This window comes from Tenrec ecaudatus, chromosome 4, assembly GCF_050624435.1.
Source record: "Tenrec ecaudatus isolate mTenEca1 chromosome 4, mTenEca1.hap1, whole genome shotgun sequence".
Lineage (NCBI taxonomy): Eukaryota > Metazoa > Chordata > Mammalia > Afrosoricida > Tenrecidae > Tenrec > Tenrec ecaudatus.
The window spans coordinates 17635409-17655513 of NC_134533.1; the positions used below are offsets into that span (position 1 = coordinate 17635409).

The 20105-nt window shown below is 43.6% G+C and overlaps 1 pseudogene; it reads right to left on the reverse strand.

Annotated features, from left to right (window-relative positions):
• Positions 1–3161: 3161 nt before the first annotated feature.
• Positions 3162–18499, reverse strand: LOC142444266 (G1/S-specific cyclin-D3 pseudogene; annotated as a pseudogene).
• Positions 18500–20105: the final 1606 nt, after the last annotated feature.

The following is a 20105-nucleotide window of genomic DNA, read 5'->3' on the forward strand; positions in this document are numbered from 1 at the left end:
AGTTAAAATTCATACTGAATACTGCCGTCTTTGATCTTCATCATTAAAGGCCTCAAGTCCTCCTTACTTGCATCCAGTAAGGTTGGGTCAGCTTTGTATCACAAGTTATTAACGAACCTTCCACCTTGATGCCTTCCAATTGTGAAGCTTTGATCTTCATCTATTCCAGCTTCTTGGATTTTTTGTTCAGCATTCAGATTGAGTAAGTATGGTGAAAGCATACAACCCTGATGAACACCATTCCTGATTTTAAATCCCGAAGTATTTCATTGTTCTGTTCTAAAGACAGGTTTATGAACAGGCTTGTCATGAGCACAATGAAGTGTTCTGGATACCCATGCTTCACAATGTTATCTGTAGTTTGTTATGATCTACACAGCCTTTTATAGTTAATAAAACACAAACCAACACAGTCCTCATCCCATGTAGGTTTTAAAAAACACTTGTCACTACTGTGGAGTTGCTTCTGACTCATAGGTATCCCACAGGACAGGGTAGATCTTGCCCCTGTGGTTTCTACGGTTGTAAATCTTTGTGTGTGTGTTTCTTTACCATTTATTTAGAGATTCTACAACACTTTGTTAAAACAAAAATAGTCACTGATTTGTTTTTTGAGCACGGTGGCCCCAGCCCTGATTTTCCTGTGGGATTCTGCATGCAAGTCTTGGAACTCTTATGGCCTGTGAGGGCAGAACCAACTATGTGAGGCAGAGACCGGAGAGAGGGGCCCACAGGGCCTGAAAGAAGACAGCCTTGGCTCTTTTACAGAAAAGGCTGCTCACTGGGTTCAGCTCCCCTTCTAAGCTCATCCGCCCTGGATACAACAGGCTGTTCTAACCCACAAAACCATCCGATCCAAGAAATCGGGGTCCACTTTATTCCAGAATCTTTACTGAGATCTGATGGTGGCTCTGGGCTATCAGCCTGCACCCCGTGGCCATCAGAAAAGACCTGTGTCCATAGGCCTTCCCTCCCTCTCCAGGCAGGGGGCCAAGGGCAGAGGAGGGCGGGGCCCCACCCCAGGCGACAGCAACTTCTTGGCCACAAAGACTGATGAGCAGCAGAGGGAGGAATATAGCCAGCACCAGGGTCACTATCACTAGTGGGGTAGACGGGGTGGGGTGGGGGGTGGGGTCACACCCTTCTCACAATTGTACTCAAAACAATAAATTAAAATGCCATCTTCCTTCAGCACTGACCCCTCTCAATCACAGGAGAAGCTGGAAGGAAAGGCGAAGGAAGGAGGAATTGGTTGTCCCTTCCCCCTCTGTTCATGGCCAAGGTCCTTCTCTAGGAGCAGCTAGGAGCACGGACTATGTCTATGCTTCTGTCCAGAGTGTGGCGAGGGGAGCTGTCTGGGTGGTGCCCCCTCAGACCTGTCCATCACAACGTCGGAAATTTCCGCTTCAGAAGGACGCCAATCCAAATGCAATAAGCCCTAGATGGGGTCAAGACCCTAAGAAGGCATGGGGAGGCATTTTGGCATTTGGGAACATGAAAGCCTCAGAGAAGCGGACTTCTGCAAGGAATGCTCGTTGCGCTTGTGTTTCTCGGATTAAAAAAAATTATTTTATTGGAAGTTCTTACATTTATCATAACACTCCATCAAGCACATAAAACTGTATTGTGCAATTGTTACCAGAGTCGGTTTTAAAACATTTTCTCTTTTTTTTACATAGATGGCATATAATATTTTTAAAAATACCATTAAACAATGTATTATTTAGGGTTAAGTATAATATGAGGGGATTTTTTTTACATTTTATTAGGGACTCATACAACTCTTATCACAATCCATACATATACATACATCAATTGTATAAAGCACATCCATACATTCCCTGCCCCAATCATTCTCAAAGCATTTGCTCTCCACTTAAGCCCTTTGCATCAGGTCCTCTTTTTTTTCCCCCTCCCTCCCCTTTCCCCCCTCCCTCATGTGCCCTTGGTAATTTATACATCGTTATTTTGTCATATCTTGCCCTATCCGGAATCTCCCTTCCCCCCCTTCCCTGCCGTCCCTCTCCCAGGAAGGAGGTCACATGTGCGTCCTTGTAATCAGTTCCCTCTTTCCAACCCACTCGCCCTCCACTCTCCCAGCATCGCCCCTCACACCCTTGGTCCTGAAGGTATCATCCACCCTAGATTCCCTGTGCCTCCAGCCCTCATATGTACCAGTGTACAACCTCTGTCCTATCCAGCCCTGCAAGGTAGAATTTGGATCATGGTAGTTGGGGGGAGGAAGCATCCAGGATCTGGGGGAAAGCTGTGTTCTTCATCGTTACTACCTCGCACCCTAATTGACCCATCTCCTCTCCTGAACCCCTCTGTGAGGGGATCTCCATTGGCCGACACTTGGGCCTTGGGTCTCCACTCTGCACTTCCCCCTTCATTCAATATGGTATATATATATATATATATATATACACACACACACACACACACACACACATACATATACACATATATACATACACACATATATATACATATACACACATATATCTTTTTTTTTTTTTGCATGATGCCTTATACCTGGTCCCTTTGGCACCTCGTGATCGCACTGGCTGGTGTCCTTCTTCCATGTGGGCTTTTTTGCTTCTGAACTAGATGGCCGCTTGTTCACCTTCAAGCCTTTAAGACCCCAGACACTATCTCTTTTGATAGCTGGCCACCATCAGCTTTCTTCACCACATTTGCTTATGCACCCATTTGTCTTCAGCGATCCTATCATGGAGGTGTGCAGTCAATGATATGATTTTTTGAGGGGATTTTTTAAAGTGTAGAAAAAATGATTGAAAATATAATGGCATCTTCCCACTTTCCTCCACTTTTTCTGTTTTAAAAATCATTTTATTAGGGACTCATACACCACCCAAGCAGCCCGGATCACCCCAAGCTAGAGTCCGGAAGGAAGTGTTCAGCTAGAGGAAGGGGGAGGAGCCTGACCAGCCACCCAATCACTGCTGGCTGGCCCAGCCCCTTAGTGCACAGTGCAGGGATAGGTAGCTCCTGGCTCATAGGCTAGAAGTGAGGTGTACAAGCGGAGCCCCCTCAGGCTTCATATGTGGTTTGACTAATTCTCACAGGGCAGGAGGTGGGGATGGGGGTAGTGTCCCCTCCTCTGCTCCTGGTGGCCACGTGAGGGGGCCTCACCGAGGCTACAGGTTGAGGGCTGTGACATCTGTAGGTGTGCTGGTCTGGCTGGGCTCCTGGCTGGAGCCGCGGAGGGCCTTGGGCACAGGACTGGAGTTGGAGCCGGATCCCTGAGCTCCGTTTTAACCTGCTCCTGACAGGCCCGCAGGCAGTCCACTTCAGTGCTGGTGATCCCTGCCAGCATCTCCGTGAGCTCATCAGCCGACAGGGAGGTGGCACCCAGGCCTTACACTGCAGCCCCCACGCTGCCCGTGGCAATCGTGGATGGCTGATACTTGGCAAACGTGTAATCAGTTGGTTGCACTGAGCCAAAAAGGTCTGGGCGAGCTTTCTGACCAAGTCCTGCCAGTCGCTGGGCAGGGTGAGCCGGTGCAGAATCAGAGGCAGGAATTCGTGATCAATCACAATGGCCAGGTCCCACTTGAGCCTGCCCAGGACCAGCAGCTTCCAACCCAGAGGCAAAGTACTCGGTTGTAAATCTTTACAGAAGTGAAAAACCTTATTTCCCCCCTCAGACAGTGGCTGGTGAGTTGGAACCTGTAATCTTGCGGTTAGCACAACACGTAACTCACTACCACACCACATCTCCTTCCACGTAGCTATCATGGTTCAAATAAAATGAAGCACACGTGCACACCACAATGACCATCTTACAGTAAGTCAGAAGTCCAGTAACTGGGCTAATAGGCAGGTGTTGGCATAGACACATTTCTTTCTAGAGGCTCTAGGGAAAAATCAATTTCCTTGCCTTTTCCAGCTTCTAAAGGCCTTTCTCATTTCTTGGCCGATATCCTACTTCCACCCTTCAAAGTTAACTATAGAAGGTTAAGTCCTTCTCATGGTGCACCTCTTTTTGATGTGGTTGGGAAGGGCTGTCTCCTTTCAAGGACTTGTTTAATGGATAATTCAAGAGAATTTATATCAAGGTCCTACCCATAAACACATCTGCAAAGTTCCCTTTGCCTTGTAAGCAAAACATATTAATCAGATCTGAGAATTAGGATGTAGACAACTTTGGATGGGGTGGGGCATCATCCTGCCTACCACACACCTTCAGCCAGGAAGGGTTTTGTGCTTTTTCAGTGGTTCATTCAAAGGTCAGCCAATTTCTTAGTCCTCTCCTGCTTTTTTTTTTTTTTTAAAACTCTCCACTAGGCTATTTTGTGTCTTTCCTATGTGTGTGGTCAGTTCCCTGGTCAGCCAAAGATGTGTGGAGGTTTTACCATGCCCTTCCATGTCCGTCTGTCTTCCTGGATCTCCTTGTTAAATTCCTAACTAGTTCTCCTGCCTCCATTGGAATACAATCGATCACAACTGACTAGTTCTTTTGTGCTCCTACATGGCGATTGACTACCCTTCCAGTTTAAGACATGCTGAGTGCGTCCTTCCTTTTTGGGTTGTACATTTCAGGAGGATATTTGACTTTGTCATCTCAAGCTACTCTTTGAGATTTTCCGTTCAGACCTTAGACTTCATTATTTCTTCCATTTGTTTTAGCTACTCTACAATTAAGGGCAAGTTTCAGAGTCTCTTCTGACACCCATTCAGAACTTTTCTTACTTTCCTGTATTTTCAGTGATCTTTCGCTTTCTTCATGAATTACATTCTCCATGTCCGACCTCAGCTCATTAGGCCTCCTGTCAGTGTTCAGTGCATCAAATCTGTTCCCGAGGTGCTCTCAACATGAAGGTGGATGGACTCAAAGTCTTATTTTGGCTTTCATAGATTTGTTTTAATTTTCTTTAGCTGTAACCTGAAGACAGTCCCTGGCCTGGTTTTAGCTACTGATATTGTTTTTTCATCACCTCTTCCCACAGGTGTAGTCAATTTGATTTCTGTGTAGTCCATCCGGGGAAGTTTGTGTGTACAGTGACTATTTGTGCCATTGCAAAGAAGTATTTGTGATGAAGACGTTGTTGCGTTTGCAAAGTTCTGTCATGAGGTCTTCAGCTTCATTTTCAAAACAAAGACCACATTTCCAACTACCGTACGTTCATCTTTGTTTTCTCACTTTTGCATCCCAATAATCAATAGTTATAATGCATCTCGATTGCATGTTTAATGAATTTCAGACTGAGGAAGTTGCTAGAATTCTTCAGTTTCTTCATCACTAGCTTTAGTGGTTGGTGCTTAAATGTGAATAATAGCTGCATTGATTGGATTTCCTTGAATGTGGATGTGTTAGGCCGGGTCGACTAGAGAAACAAATCCAAGGACACTCATGAGTGCAAGCAAGGGCTTTATATCAAAGAGCAATTACACATTGAGAAAACACCGCAGCCCAGTCCGGATCAAGTCCGTAAGTCCGATATTAACCCATGTGTCCGAGACGAGTTCATAAATAACTCTTCAGACTCATGCAACGCATGCAATGATGCCGAAAGCAGGAAGATCACAGGCTGATGGGTGGAAAGTCTTGTGGATTCAATGTTGGTGGAAGCATCTCAGCGTGGGCGTGGGCCTCCAAATGGCTCCTCCTGCTCTCTGAGTGTGGTTCTTCCACAGGAAGGTGAAGCAGAGAGAGAGAGCATGGCCAACCTTTAGGTGGGAAGAATACTCATGAGAAGGCCATGCCCACAAGGAGGCACCATCATGCCACCTCTATACTCATTCATAATGTTGACTTGAAATGATGTAACTACCACAGTGGATCACCGTTGTCCTATCACAGACAGCATTGTACTTCAAGATAGATCTTGAAATGTCTCTTTTGACCATGAATGCAACGCCATTCCTCTTTGTTGTGTCATGCCCACCATAGTAAATCATGATTTTCTGACTCAAATGGTTAACACCATTCCATTTCATCTCACTGACACATCAGATATCAATCTCTCTGCATCCCATTTTATTTTTTTTATGACTTACAATTTTCCTACGTTCATTCATCACTAGTTCTGATTAGTAGTAAGTTTCTGCAGCTGCTTCTGGTCACTTTGTGTCATGTTCCACCAGCAAACAAAGGTCCAGAAAGCCTTCTTCATACACATCATTATGGTCAACTTTACTTTGAGAAGGCAGCTCTTCCTCAGTCATAGTTTAAGTGTCTTATGACTCAAGGGAGGCATCTTCTAGCACTATCTCTGACAATTTTCTGCCTCTATTTATTTGACCTTGAGTATCCGGTAATGTGTTCATGTTATGCATAAGGTTTCAGTGACTAACCTCCAAAGTGGAGAGCCAATTCCTTCTTCATAGTGTGTTGAAAGATTCTAATAGGGCAAAATATTGAATAACGCAAGAAGCATCCACAAAAGATAGAAAGAATACACAGAGTCACGGACCCAAAGAGTACTAGTGTCCATTGCACCATCTCAAGAGTTAGCATAAGAGTAAGAACCAGTGGTCCAATGGGGGCTTCCACTTCAGGCTAGTAAAGCCACTGGTTTTCCATATGCTTGTCACTAAAGTAGCTAATTTTACTGACAAATATACTGACATACTCCCCCGGCCCCTAACCCCTTTAATTCTAAACAAAGAGGAGCCCCGGTAGTGCCATAGTGTGCTTGGCTTGTAAGGAAAGAGCCCACTGTCCAAACCCAGCAGCCACTCTGCGACTGCTTCTGTACAATGGCAGTTGGTTTCTGTAAAGATTAAAGCATTGATAACTCATTCTAAGGGGGCAGTTCTAATTTGTCCAGTAGGGTTTGATGAGTCCGATTTGTCAATGGATTTGGTTTGGGTCTATTTCAAACACAGTGAGTTCCTTCTGCTGGTAGTTTTATAGGTAGCCCTAATCTTCTGGAACTACATCCTGATGGAGCTAAAGTGAGGGGGAAAGAAGTTCTAAGAAAAAATGCCACAACCTCCCATTGTTCTTACACAGGCTAATAGCTTTTCTAAATAAAAATTTCTCCATTTGTTGCATGTTTTTGGCTGATTTCCAGAGTCCTAGAAAGGACAAATTTGCCTTCAATTTTATTCTTATGTTTTGGATAGAGGATTTTCTCACCCTCTCATTCTACGGTACTGCATCTTACCTCCTGTCTAATCGGAGAGCATCGTACAATTACATTTAGAGTAGCTATTGCTATGGTTGGATCAAAATCCCTTATTTGCTGTTTGTTTTCTATTTGTTCCATCTGTTTTTTTCTCTCCTTCTCTTCTTCCTTTCACACCTCCTTTTGCGTTAATCAAATATTTTTTTGCAGTCCATTCTAATTACTCTATTGGCTTTTAAAGAAAATGATAACAGTCTTTTTGTTAATATTGCTTTAGGCAATACATTATGCAACCTTAATTTTTCAAGCCTACTTGCATGAGTCCCCACGGTCTGTCAGTTTGTGGTTCTCTGATGACTTGGAGGAAGTGCGAATGCCCTTTAGACTAGAGCATGGTGAGAATCCATCTCATGGACTTTGGGACATGTTATCAGGAGAGACCAATCCCTAGAGAAGGACAGTATGCTGGGAAAAAAAGAGGGTCAGCAGCAATGAGCAAGACCCTCGACAAGATGGATGAACACAATGGCTGTAAAAATGGGCTCAAAGATAACAGTGGTGGGGATGGTGTTGAGCCAGGCAGGGTCTCATTCTGTTGTGTATAGGGTTGCTATGAGTCGGAACCAACTGGACCAACCAACAGCAGCAGCAGCAGCAGCAGTAGCAGCAACAGCAATAACAACCTTGAATTCATATTGCATGGCTTCATGTAAAAAGAAGAACCTTTTGGCAGTACCACTCACCTCAATCCATCTTTTATGCTTATTGGTACGGATACCACATTTAAATATGTAATTTACCTCATAATAACATTTTTTTTCTCCCTTGTAGATCCACATTTCTGTCTGGTGTCATTTCTCTTCAGCCTGAAGAACTTTCTTCAGCATTTCTTCTAGTGCAAGGCTGCTGTCAATTTTCTCACATCCTGCTTATCTAAAAATAACTTAATTTTATTCTCACTTTTGAAGGATAGTTCTACTAGACATACATTCTGGGCTGCACATAAAAATTTTCTGCATGTTAAGTTGTTTTTCCATTGTCTTCTTGCTTCTACTGTTTATTCTGAGCAGTCAACGGACACTGGTATTGTTGTTCCTCCACCACCCACACCACCCTGCCTTTGGCTTCTTTTAAGATTTTATTTTTATCTTTGTTTTTCAGCAGTGTGACTGTGATATGTGTGAGTATGATTCCTTTTGTATAGATCTTGTTTGGGGTTTGCAGAACTACTTACATCCAAAGTTGAGTTTTAAAAGATCGGATCAGGGACAACATTGTTCACGATCTCTTCAAACTTATTTCTTTTTGAAGAGTTCCCCTCTTATTTCTTTCCAGCCCTCCACTGATGAGGGTAAGTAAACAAAGCATGGCTATGAGGCTTCCAGTTCATACGTGTACAGGTCTGTTCCTAACAAAATATGTCTAACATGTCTCGGTAATTAGAAGATGGCCACAGGAAAGTGCCCTGAACAATGCATCTGAGTGTCTTCAACAAAGGGGGATGTGTAAGTCAGGGTTGACTAGAGAAACAAGTCCATTGACTCTCATGTGTGCAAAGAAAGAGCTTTGTATTCAAAGAGAATTGTATATTGAGAAAATTCCCAGCCCGGTTCAGATTAAGTCCATAAGTTTGATATTAGCCCACATGCCCACTACTAGTCCACGTAGCACATGCAATGATGCCAAATGCAGGAATATCACAGACTGGTGGGCAGAAAGTCTTGTGGATCCAATGCCGGTAGAAGCATCTCATCGCTGGTGTGGGTCTCCAGGTGGCTCCTCCAGCTCTCTGAGTGTGGCTCCTCAACAGCAAGTCAAAGCCCAGAGACCTCCACGTCGGAAGAGAGGAAGTTCCTAGAATCCTTATGAGAAGGCCATGTCCACAAGGAGACATTATCAGGGTGTGACTTGATTGTCAGACTGGATTCCACCCCTATACTTATTTATCAAGTTGACATGAAATTATGTAACGATCACAGGGACCAATCAACAGTGGCCTCTGAGGGGATGTGTTGGACAAGTTAATTTCAAAGCAGAGAAGTCAGCTTGGAAAGTTATGGCCACTTGATTTTTGGGATCCCAAAGGAGTAATCTTCATGATTTCTCCAAGGACACAGGGTAATAATGGGGGGTCTTGTAGTTTTAAGGAAATTAACTATACTGGTGAGAAAAAGTCTAGAAAAAGTGCCCGAGAGTATTTTTTTCCATCACCATGCATCTGCTCATTTTAATAGTGTAACAAGGGCTGTCTAATGATAATTTTGTGGGGAAAATCTATGCCACTCACTAGATAGCTCTGTTCTCATTGCTGCAGATGTCTTTTTGTTCCTCAAACTCAGAGAACTTTTTAAAGGAATGCAATTGATGTCCCTGGAGGTGACTGAGACTGCCATTTGCTACAGCGTGAACTGATGAGTGCAGGATTCTTTGACGAAAGGGGAGAGAGATTGAAACACTGCCTTCAGCTATTGAACTAAGCCGAGAATATGTCAAGAAGCAATCACTTCAAAGTTTGGTGTCTTTCTTTAATGACGTTTTCCTCTAATTTTGTAGCAATGCTTTTTGACTCATAGTTTCTGTCAATCTGATTGATATCGTCAACAGGTCACGGAGGTTCTGTATATCTATGTTTTAAAAACAGTTTTTTCTGCTTGCTAAACCTTTCTTCCGCGGCCTGTTATAATGAGCTACGGAAGCCATGCAGTGAATTTTCAATTCAGGTATCCGCACTGTACTTTTCTGTCTACTTTTAAAACAATAGTTTCTATTCTACAACGATTCCCCAGTTTTTCATTCATTATGACTATCTGTCCCTGTAAGTTCTTGGAAAGTTTTATAATAGCTATTTCAGGGTGCTTGTCTGCTGTTTCAACTGTGTCAACTTGAGGTGTGTTTCAATTGGTTCCCCTCCCTTGATTATATATGCCATAAATTCCTATTGTTCCCCATATATGCAGTAATATTTTTAAATTGCTTTATGACCTTCTGGATGATATGTTGTACAGAGCCTGTATTATGTCCTTTTCTTTTATTGGATGATGATGTAATCAGATATTTACATTACTTATGGATCCCCGACTCTGTCAGCCTTGATTTTATTCTTTGTCAGGGTGGATGTATTTCATTGTAGAATGTAGCCCAAGGTGTAAACCTAATTCCTAAGATTGGCCTTTCTTTGGTTTGAATTGAGTGTCTGAGGTCTAAGCAATGTTTCTCTCTTCTGGCTAGTTTAGAATCTCCAACCTCTCCCAGGATTGTGTTGCCATTTGATGTTCCCATTCAGTTCTTGGATTTGTAGCACACACTCTTAGCTTGGCTCTGTAGAGTCTTACCCTGGAGAAGGACGTCATGGTTGGTGAAATTGAGGAGCATCAAAAAGAGAAAGGCCCTCAGCTAGATGGATCGATAGATGGTCGCAGCAAGGGGCTCAAACATAGCGAGGATTCTGCGGATGGCCCAGGACCGGCAGTGTTTCGTTCTATTGCACACAGAATGCCACTGTGAGTTGGAATTTTATCCATGGCACCGAGCAAAACCCAGGGCCTACCACAAAACCTTAAAAAGATCGATTGAGAGAATGGATCAGTAGTAAAATAGAAAATTATCGTGCATTTAAATTGAAAAAAAAAAACATTCCTCCCACCCAATTACTTTCTCTGAGTTAATTGGTGTTAGTATTTCTTGTACATTCCTCCATCGTTTTCTTGTATATGAATAATTATATGTGTATAGAGGTTTTTTTGTTTTGTTTTTATTTTCTAAATCAATGGGGCCATACCATGGTGCTGTTCTGAAACTTGCCTTTTATGTCATTCTTTCTTAATTTTGTATTTTGGGCATAATTTCACCTTTGTATCTTGGATGCATTTTCATACTAATACATATAGACAATCCTCATTCTTTTAAAAAGCTATGTAGTTTTCTGTAGTAGAGTTAGAATATTAAGTAAAAAAAAGTATCCATACTAGGATTCTAGTTAATAAATGCATGTATTTATTCTGAACAAAATGGTTCAAGGCATGTCTCTGAAAGTAGTGCATGGTTGTAGACAGGCTTTCTCAGAAGGTCACTATTCTTCTCAAAACAGAAACAAAGACGAATAAACAAAAAGCCCTCACTGCCATTGAGTTGATGCTGACTCAGAGTGACCCTAAAGGACAGGATGGAACTGCCCCTATTACAAGATGTTAATTCTACGAGAGCAGAAAGCCCCGCCTTTCCCTCTTGGAGCAGCTGATGGTTTCGAACTGTTGATCTTAGGTTAGCAGCCCCAAATGGAACCACTAGGCCACCACGGCTCTTCTTCTGAGGGTATTTTAAATTAAAAGGCTACATTTTGTGCCATGGGAAAAAATAATTTTGAGATCAGGGTGAATATAAAGTTTTTACCAAAACTCAAGTGGATGCCATCCCAACCCACTGCAGCTTTGCAAAATGTTTATGGGCACATCGCCTCCCACCAAGCAACCATTTGCAGAGATCATGTGCTTTAAGGAAGGTGGGGAAGACTGCAAAGATGCCTTGAATACGGAGAGGTCAGCGCAGGAGGTGATGGCGTCTGGTTTTGGATTTCCAAAGGGAAAAATCATGATTTTTTTTGAAAGATACAGAACAATCATGGAAGCTGATTAAGAAGAAGCTTTAAGAAACTTGAAATTTTCGTTGGTGAGAAAGAGGTTAAGATATTAGTGCGGAGACATTTTTTTCTCCCATCACAATGCCTCTGCTCCTTCTTTGAGGGCAGCAAGGGCTTTCATGAGAATTTCATAGGGAAACGTCACCTCATCCACCTTTCAGCTCGGATTCTGCTCCTTTGGACCGCTTTCTGTTTCCCAAATGGAAGAGAACACAGTTTGAGTTTCTGAGGACGCTACAATTACCATTAGGATGTGCTGTACATGAAAGAGCCCAGAGGTTTTTGAGGAAAGGTTAAAAGAGATGCAAACACTGTCTTCAGAAGTACATAGACCTAAGTGGAGGATATGTCAAGAAAGAATGGTTTCACATTGTGATAAAAAATTTAAATAAAGGAGCTATGATTTTTTTGGTAGCGGTACTTTTTGACTCGTATCCCATAATTTAGTTAACTAGCCTCCAATTGATCTACTTCTCGGGGCTTCACTAGATTGGAGTACTGTAGATCACCTGGAAAAGATCTTAAATTCCTCAGACTACAGTTAGTCTCAGTTTTCCACATTCATCAAACGATCAAGAATGCACTGAAGGTTCCTTTGGTATTGAGGATACGCTGCGAAAACATTCAGATGGGGTCTCTTTTCCCTGTATACAAATGACCGCCCCACAAGGCAGCTTGTGGCAGGTGGGTGGAGAGGGTCAGCCAATGGTCTGGGAAGCACTTATCAGAGTGAAATAGGATTTTTGTCTGCAGGCAAGTAGTCAGGATTGAATGGCTTCATGGTGCTAGTGACATTTAAATTAGATCAGTAATGGGCCCAGGTTTGGGGAAGATGCTTCTCCAGGTGGTGAACAGTGTGAACGCAGGGACTACAAAGGCCCGGAAGAAGAAAGAAGTTGATCTAAGGATCCTATGTGTGACTAAAAGCAAGGAGAAAACAGAGAGAAGGAGCCAGACCAGGTGGCACGGAGGATTAAGTGCCAGGCCAAGGATCTGCTGCGGGAGGAATGTGGAGCGGCTGAGAACTATTGTGTAATTCTACTGGGTAGGGGTCCTTTCTGGGTTAACACCTCTTAGATTCAAAGCAAAATGAAATACATCTGATGCAGAAAAAAATTCCTCTCTTTCCACTTTCGTTATCTGGGTCCGTTTTAGGTGTGCTGGGCAGCTGCCGAGGCGGACCATGGGCCCACACTGCCTCCCTGTGCTGGGCTTGGGCATAACAGCCAGCTTAACCACTCCCTCATGCTCCAGGGGATGAGAGGGCCCAGGGAGGCTCTGTCCACTCCCATTCGCTCCGTTTTTCAGACGGGGAGACTGACTTTGTTTGCAAGGCCACCAAGACGATCATTCATTCCATGTTCCTTTTCTATATTTAGGCGTACCAAGGTGGGGATTGAGAATCGATCCCGAGTACCAACTTCCTTAGGTCCTACCCTGGGCAAGGGATGGGGACTTCTGGTAGTCCTGTTGACACCTTCCACAGAATGCTGCCCTTTTGATTTAAGCTGTGGGGAGTCAGCTTCTGCCCCCTCTTCCTTTTTCCTTGGCTTCTTTTCTAATTTCAAGGAGAATTTCCGACGTAGTTTCAGAGCCCTTAGGGAGGTTTGGGATTCAAAATGATCCTAAAATGCACAAGGAAAACGGTTTTGAACCTACATCAAGTCCCAGTGCCTTCAGCTGAACATAACCATCCAGAGCTGGTCATGCCTTTATGTATTTAATAAATAAAGTCTCAGTGATTTATGTATTTAATAAATCATTTCATTGGGGGCTCTAACAACACTCAGCACAATCCATGCATACATCTGCTGTGTCAAGCACATTTGTAAATATGTTGCCATCATCATTTTAAGAGCATTTTTCGCTACTTGAGTCTTTGGTGTCAGCTCCTCTTTCTTCTTCCCTCCCGCCCCCCATCCTCCCACGCTCATGAACCCTTGATAAATGATAAATTATTATTTTCATATCCTACACCATCTGCTGTCCCTTTATCCACATTTCTATTGTTCATCCCCCTTGGGGTGGGGGAAAGTTATACGTCGATCAATGTGATTAGTTCCCCCTTTCTCCTTCTGAAAACCCCCTCTCCCCTCATGTTATTGCTACACCCATTATTGTTCCTGAGGGGTTATCTGCCCTGGATTCTGTGTGTAAGAGCTCTTATCTGTACCAGGGTACATGCTTCAGTAGGTGGATTTGTAAGGTAGAACTGGGTCATGATAGTGGGGGCGGGGGGAGGAAACATTAAAGAACTAGAGGAATGTTGTGGGTTTCATCCATGCTATACTGCACCCTGGCTGACTTGTCCCTTCATTGTGACCCTTCTGTGAGGGGATGTCCAATTGTCTGCAGATGGGTTGGGTCTCCACTCTAACTCCCATCATTCGCATCAATATGATTATTTTTGGTCTTCTGATGCCTGATATCTGTTCCTGCTGATGCCTTGTGATCACACAGGCTGGTGAGCTTTTTCCATATCAGCTTTGTTGTTGGACTTTATTGACCAGCTTTGTTACTTCCATGCTAAATGGCCACCTGTTTAACTTCAAGCCTTTAAGACCCCAGACACGATATCTTCTAATAGCCAGGCACCATCAGCTTTCTTTGCCACATTTGCTTATGCATCCATTTTGACTTCAGTCATCATGTAGGGAAGGTGAGCATCACCGAATGCCAGGTATTTCGGACAAAGTGTTCTTGCATTGAAGGAGGGCTTGAGTAGAACTTGCCTCAGTTCTTGACACTTCAGCACTGGTCATCATGCCATGAAACATTTCAAATCTCTGAAGATATTATTCCTTCTGCCTGGAATATTCCAGCCTTTATATGCCCCCTTTAGAGAGTTCCTGCCTGTACATTGAGACTCCTATCCAACATATCATGTCTGCAAGTCTTTCTGAGCTAAAGTCAGTTACATTTCACCCTCAGGATCTCTAGGGCTTAATCTAGTGACCTAGAATACTGTCGGCATGCATTGAATGGTTTTTGGGGTAAAGGCATGAACTGTCTCATTCATGCTAAATGGTGATTGGTCAGTGGACAAAAGAGGAAGAAGTTTAGAGAGAAAGAGGCAACCATAGAACAGATGCAAAAAAACAAAAAAAAGCGCTCCTTAAAACCCCATGTGCCCTTTCTGTCCGTCAACATCAAGGAAGAGAATGGGATTTCTTTTCCTCATTCCAGAATGTCTTATGCCAATTTCTTTCTGAGTTCACAGCTATGTCTTCACTAGCTTGGCCCACGCTCCATCTTGAATCTAAATTGAGTTTGAGGATTAAATGTCTAGGATGATTTTGAGGTCCTGAGTACATAATCTCTGGGATCCAAAGACCAGGCTCAAACCTAAAGTGCCCATTTTTTTTTGTTGATGTGGGATCTTGGCAAATGTTTTCACCTCTTGGAGCCTCAGTTTCCTGAATTATAAAATGAACCCTGTAATTTTTCTTCCCGTGTCTCAGGAGGCTGCTTGAAGACTGTCTCTGATAATGGATATGTAAGTGCTTTGTAAGCTTGGGAGAGCTATAATTAATGATTTAAAAATGATAACAGATAAAAATAAGTGCATAGCATATTCCTATTTTTTTTGCATTCTTTCATGAACGTTGAAGCCAAAAGAAAAGTGGAAGGAATATCACATTGGCCAACATGTTGAATCAACTGGAGGAGATCAAATACATCTTTAGGGCTCTTGACCTTTGTTCATTTGTATATTAAACAAGTATCAGTGGGCTTCAGTCTGAGTCAGTCAGACACCCCATGCCAGTCTGGAAGCAGCATGGAGTTTGAAGTCAAATGATGTGGAATGAAGTCACAACTCTACCAATTGGGCAGTTACTTAAGCAATGGCTTCTTTTCGATGTGCCTCAATGTCTTTTCAGTAAAATTAGAATAAATTGAAAATGTGTTCTTGTCTAGTAGGAGTCCCTGGGTATTAAGTGCTCAACCACTAGCTAAGATATTGATGGTTTGGATCCACCTAGAGTTACTTTGGAAAAATGTTTGGTCACCTCTTTCTGAAAAATCACAGACTTTAAGACCCCTGGAATTCTTATACTTCGGACACTTAGGGTCACCAGGAGTTGGAATTGACCTGATGGTAATGAACAACTGCAGCAGCAAAAATTTATCTAGATTTGTGACTGTATGCAGCAATCCCCGAAACACTCCGCTCGTGGCTGATGTGCATTACATGTCAGTGTTGATGATCTTCTGCTCATGAGCTTTGCTTTTGTCTCCATCTTGAATAAAGCAACAGGATTCAACCATGATTACACAGAAGCCAAATAGAAATGAATCTAATGAAAGGCAGGCCAATACTCCCCAATACAATCACTGAAGACAAATGGGTGCAAAGCAAATGTGGTGAAGAAACCTGATGGTGTCCGGCTATCAAAAGATATAGCGTCTGGGTCTTAAAGGCTTGAAGGTAAGCAGTGGCCATCTAGCTCAGAAGCAACAAAGCCCACATGGAAGAAGCACACCAGCCTGTATGATCACGAGGTGTCGAAGGGATCAGGTATAAGGCATCATCAGAACAAAAAAGTCTTACCATAGTGAATGAAGGGTGAAGTGCAGAGTGGAGACCCAAAGTCCATTTGTCGGCCACTGGAGATCCCTTTGCAGAGGGGTATAGGGAAGGAGATGAGTCAGTCACGGTGCAATGTAGCACCGATGAAGAATACAGCTTTCCTCCAGTTCCTAAATGCTTTCTCCTCCCTAACTATCATGATCCAAATTCTACCTTGCAAGTCTGGATAGAGCAGAGGATGTACACTGGTACAGATAGGAGCTGGAGGTACAGGGAATCCAGGGAGGATGATACATTCAGGACCAGGGGTGTGAGGAGCGATCCTGGGAGGGTAGAGGGTGAGTGGGTTGGAAAGAGGGAACCGATTACAAGGATCTACATGTGACCTCCTCCCTGGGGGATGGACAATAGAAAAGGGGTGAAGGGGGACGTTGGACAGGGCAAGATATGACAAAATAATAATTTATAAATTATCAAGGGCTCATGAAAGTGGGAGGAGTGGGGAGGGAGGGGGAAAAAAGGAGGACCTGATGCAAAGGGCTTAAGTGGAGAGCAAATGCTTTGAAAATGATGAGGGCAAAGAATGTACGCATGCCAGGCCGTGATGATGATGTTCCTGAGTAGAGCAGCCAGTCCACAGAGAGAACAACATGGCTGGCCCTACTATGAGACATGATGCCCCTCAGTGACTAAGGGCAATACAGGGGACAGCACCGGAGACACAGTGTGGGAATAGCACCTGATCTGATCCCACCACACCGAGGCAAATCACTGGGGGAGTGCAGCGGAACAGCAAGGGAATGGAGTGGCAAGGTCCCCAGGGAATGCTGAAAGTGGACTTTGGGGCCAGGGCGTGGTGCCCCAACAGACTGGACTGGAAAACGCTCCTAAGGGCCAGCAAACGATCCCTGAACTAACTACAAGCTTTTCTCTTGTGAAAAAAAAAAAAAGAATGTACGCATGTGCTTTACACAATTGATGTATGTATGGATTGTGATAAGAGTTGTATGAGTCCCTAATAAAATGTTAAAAAAATAAAGAGTTGTATGAGCCCCTAATAAAATGGTTAAAAAGAAAGACTGGCCAATAACAGAACATAGAAAAGCTCTTAGAAGCTCGTCAGTGTAATTCTTCCTTTTAACAATGGAAACGCTGGGGCTTATCAAGAAAATGTATTTTCCCCAAGAGTTCCAACCAATTTTGTTCAATTTATTGATGATTTTCTCATGACTATGAGAATGCAAACATTATCCATAAACACAGTTGCGTGAAAACACTTCAGGTCTGTTCACGATGGTTCCCAAGGTGGGCTGCATGCCAGTTATCCTGGTCAGAATTTAGTCAACGCATACTGGGTTGCATAAGAGGAAGCACCATCTTTGTCTTCTGCTTTGCTCATTGATGGGAGGGTGTTTTCTGTGCAGCCTGCGACAGAAGACTTGCCCCACTCTTAGAGAGCTTCTCGTGGGATTTGTGCTCTGTGGTGCATCCTATGAGAAATGTAACTAACTCTTGCCAGAAGTTCACAGTCTTTGGGGAAGAAATACATGAGAACACATGTTTATTGTAATGGAATGAAGAGCAGTGCCCAGGCATACCTGTCCCTTAGGGTATACAGGGCACAAAGCACACTACTCACTGCCTCACCAACTCTCTGTCACCTTACTGTAATGTGGTGGCTGGCATGTTGCCATGAGTCTAGAAGCGATGCCACTGATATTCTAAATACCATAAGGTTAACGTACTGGTGGGCAGATTCCTAGGAAGAAAGTCTGGTCATTTGCCTCAGGAAAGCAGCCAATGAAAACCCTATGGATTGTAACAGAATATTATTTGATACAATCTTGGAAGACACTAACATAGACTGTGACCACAACAATGAACTTGAATTTGTGACGATGACACAGAACCTGGCAACATTTCCTCCTGCTCTCTATGAGGTCCCCAGGCATCCAAGTCCATTCGATGGCAACTAACAAAAACAATAGCCACTACCTGGTGTCTTTGTATAGATTAACTCTCCTTCCAAGGAAGAGTTAAGAGCAGCCATCCAAAGTTCAAAAGTACATTCCTTAGGCACAGCGGGCAGACAGCAGGAGGACTGAAGGCAGAAGAAACAACTAGAAGATAATGATAAGAAGGAGGAAAAGGATGCTCGTTGCTCCTTGCGTGATGATTACAAGGCTGAGTTTTACTTGCCATTACCTGAATGAACACATTGACTTGTCGAGCCATCGTTCGAAGTAGGCGCTATTATTACCGCTATTTTATAGGTGAGAGAACAGACCCAGATGGTCCGATGTCTCACTCAAGGTGACGGTCCAGCCAGTAAGTGGAAAAGCTGAGGTTTAAACTCCAGCAATTGACTTCACTCTCAGCTTGGAACCATGTATGGAAGGAGGGGTGGCTTTGGATCTGCCCATATTTTACTGGAAGACAAAGGACTAAATACTCAAGACGTTGTACCTCTTAGGCACTTTGATCGGCCATAAATTATAGTCACTGGGGTGGAGGGATTAAACTTGAGATAGGTAGTGCAGCTAGGTTGGTGTGGGGGAAGGGAGTGGAACAGGTCTTCCTACTTGTGTTTACCTTTCTACTATTCCAAGGCTAAGAAGCCTGGCTGTGCAGAAGATTAAGTTTTTGACTCAAGTGAAACTGCTAACTCTTAAGACTGATAGTCTCTGAAACCACATGGAAAAGTTCTACTTTCCTGAAGGATTGCAGAGAATTGGAATAGATGAGAGTGCAGTAAGGGGCCCTGGTGGTATAGTGGTTACATGTTGGGCTGCTAACTATGAAGTCAGCAGTTCTAAGCCACCAGCTACTCCACAGAAGAAAGATGAGGCTTCCTACTCCCATGAAGTTACAGTCCTGGAAATTCACAGGGGCAGTTCTACCCTGCCCTGTCGGGTTGCTGTGGGTCAGAATCGACTCGAGTTTGTTATTTTGAGAGTGCAGTAGATTTAGTTTGCTTATTCCCAGGGCTTGCTCAGATAGTACTTCTCCATGAGTACTGTCCTCCCTGAGCTCAGTCTAGCCGGAGGTGGGGCAGATATTTTGCACTCAGCAATGAACCTAAAGGTTGGTACGGTGTTTGCTTCCATAAAGATTGTAGCCAAGAAAACCCCGAGGGTTCATTCTACACTGCAACACATGGGCTCACGGTGAGGGGGACTCGCCTAGAAGGCAATGGTTTTTGGATTATGGCACGTCCCCTGTTAAACCTTATTTTAAAGATATTGGCAGCACATCCCCTGTTAAACCTTATTTTACAGATATTGGCATCAATTGATGCCCCTTTGACGAATCATAAGTTAGTTGGCGGCAGATGTCATTCTATTTCCAGACGGCCTTTCTGAGTCACTTCAGCTACGGAACTAAGCAGATTCCTTAAGATCAAGAACTAGAACAAATATAAGGACCTCCCATCGTTTAGTGTTACTGCTTCCATCCAGACGCATGATCAAAGGACGCTTCTTCATCTCTGTTGAGATTAGATATGGTCATGTGACTTGCTTCAGGCAATGAAATGTGAGTGGAAGGGGTATGAATGTTACTTCTGGGGATGAAGGGCCATTGGGTAATTTTTCTCTTCCCTCTGCTGTGATGATGACAATATTTCAGATGACGACACCTCCACAGACCTGAGCCACCACGTGACTTGGAAGAGAGCCCACCAATGGGACACAGTGGGCCTGCAGCAGAGGCAAACAGTGAGCCCTTGCCATTTTAAGCCACTGGGAGTTGAGCACTGTTTATTTCATCCCCGTAACGTCAGTTCTCCTGTTAGATACACCATATAAGATCATCCTGGGAGATGGAGATGAACAGCATGTCT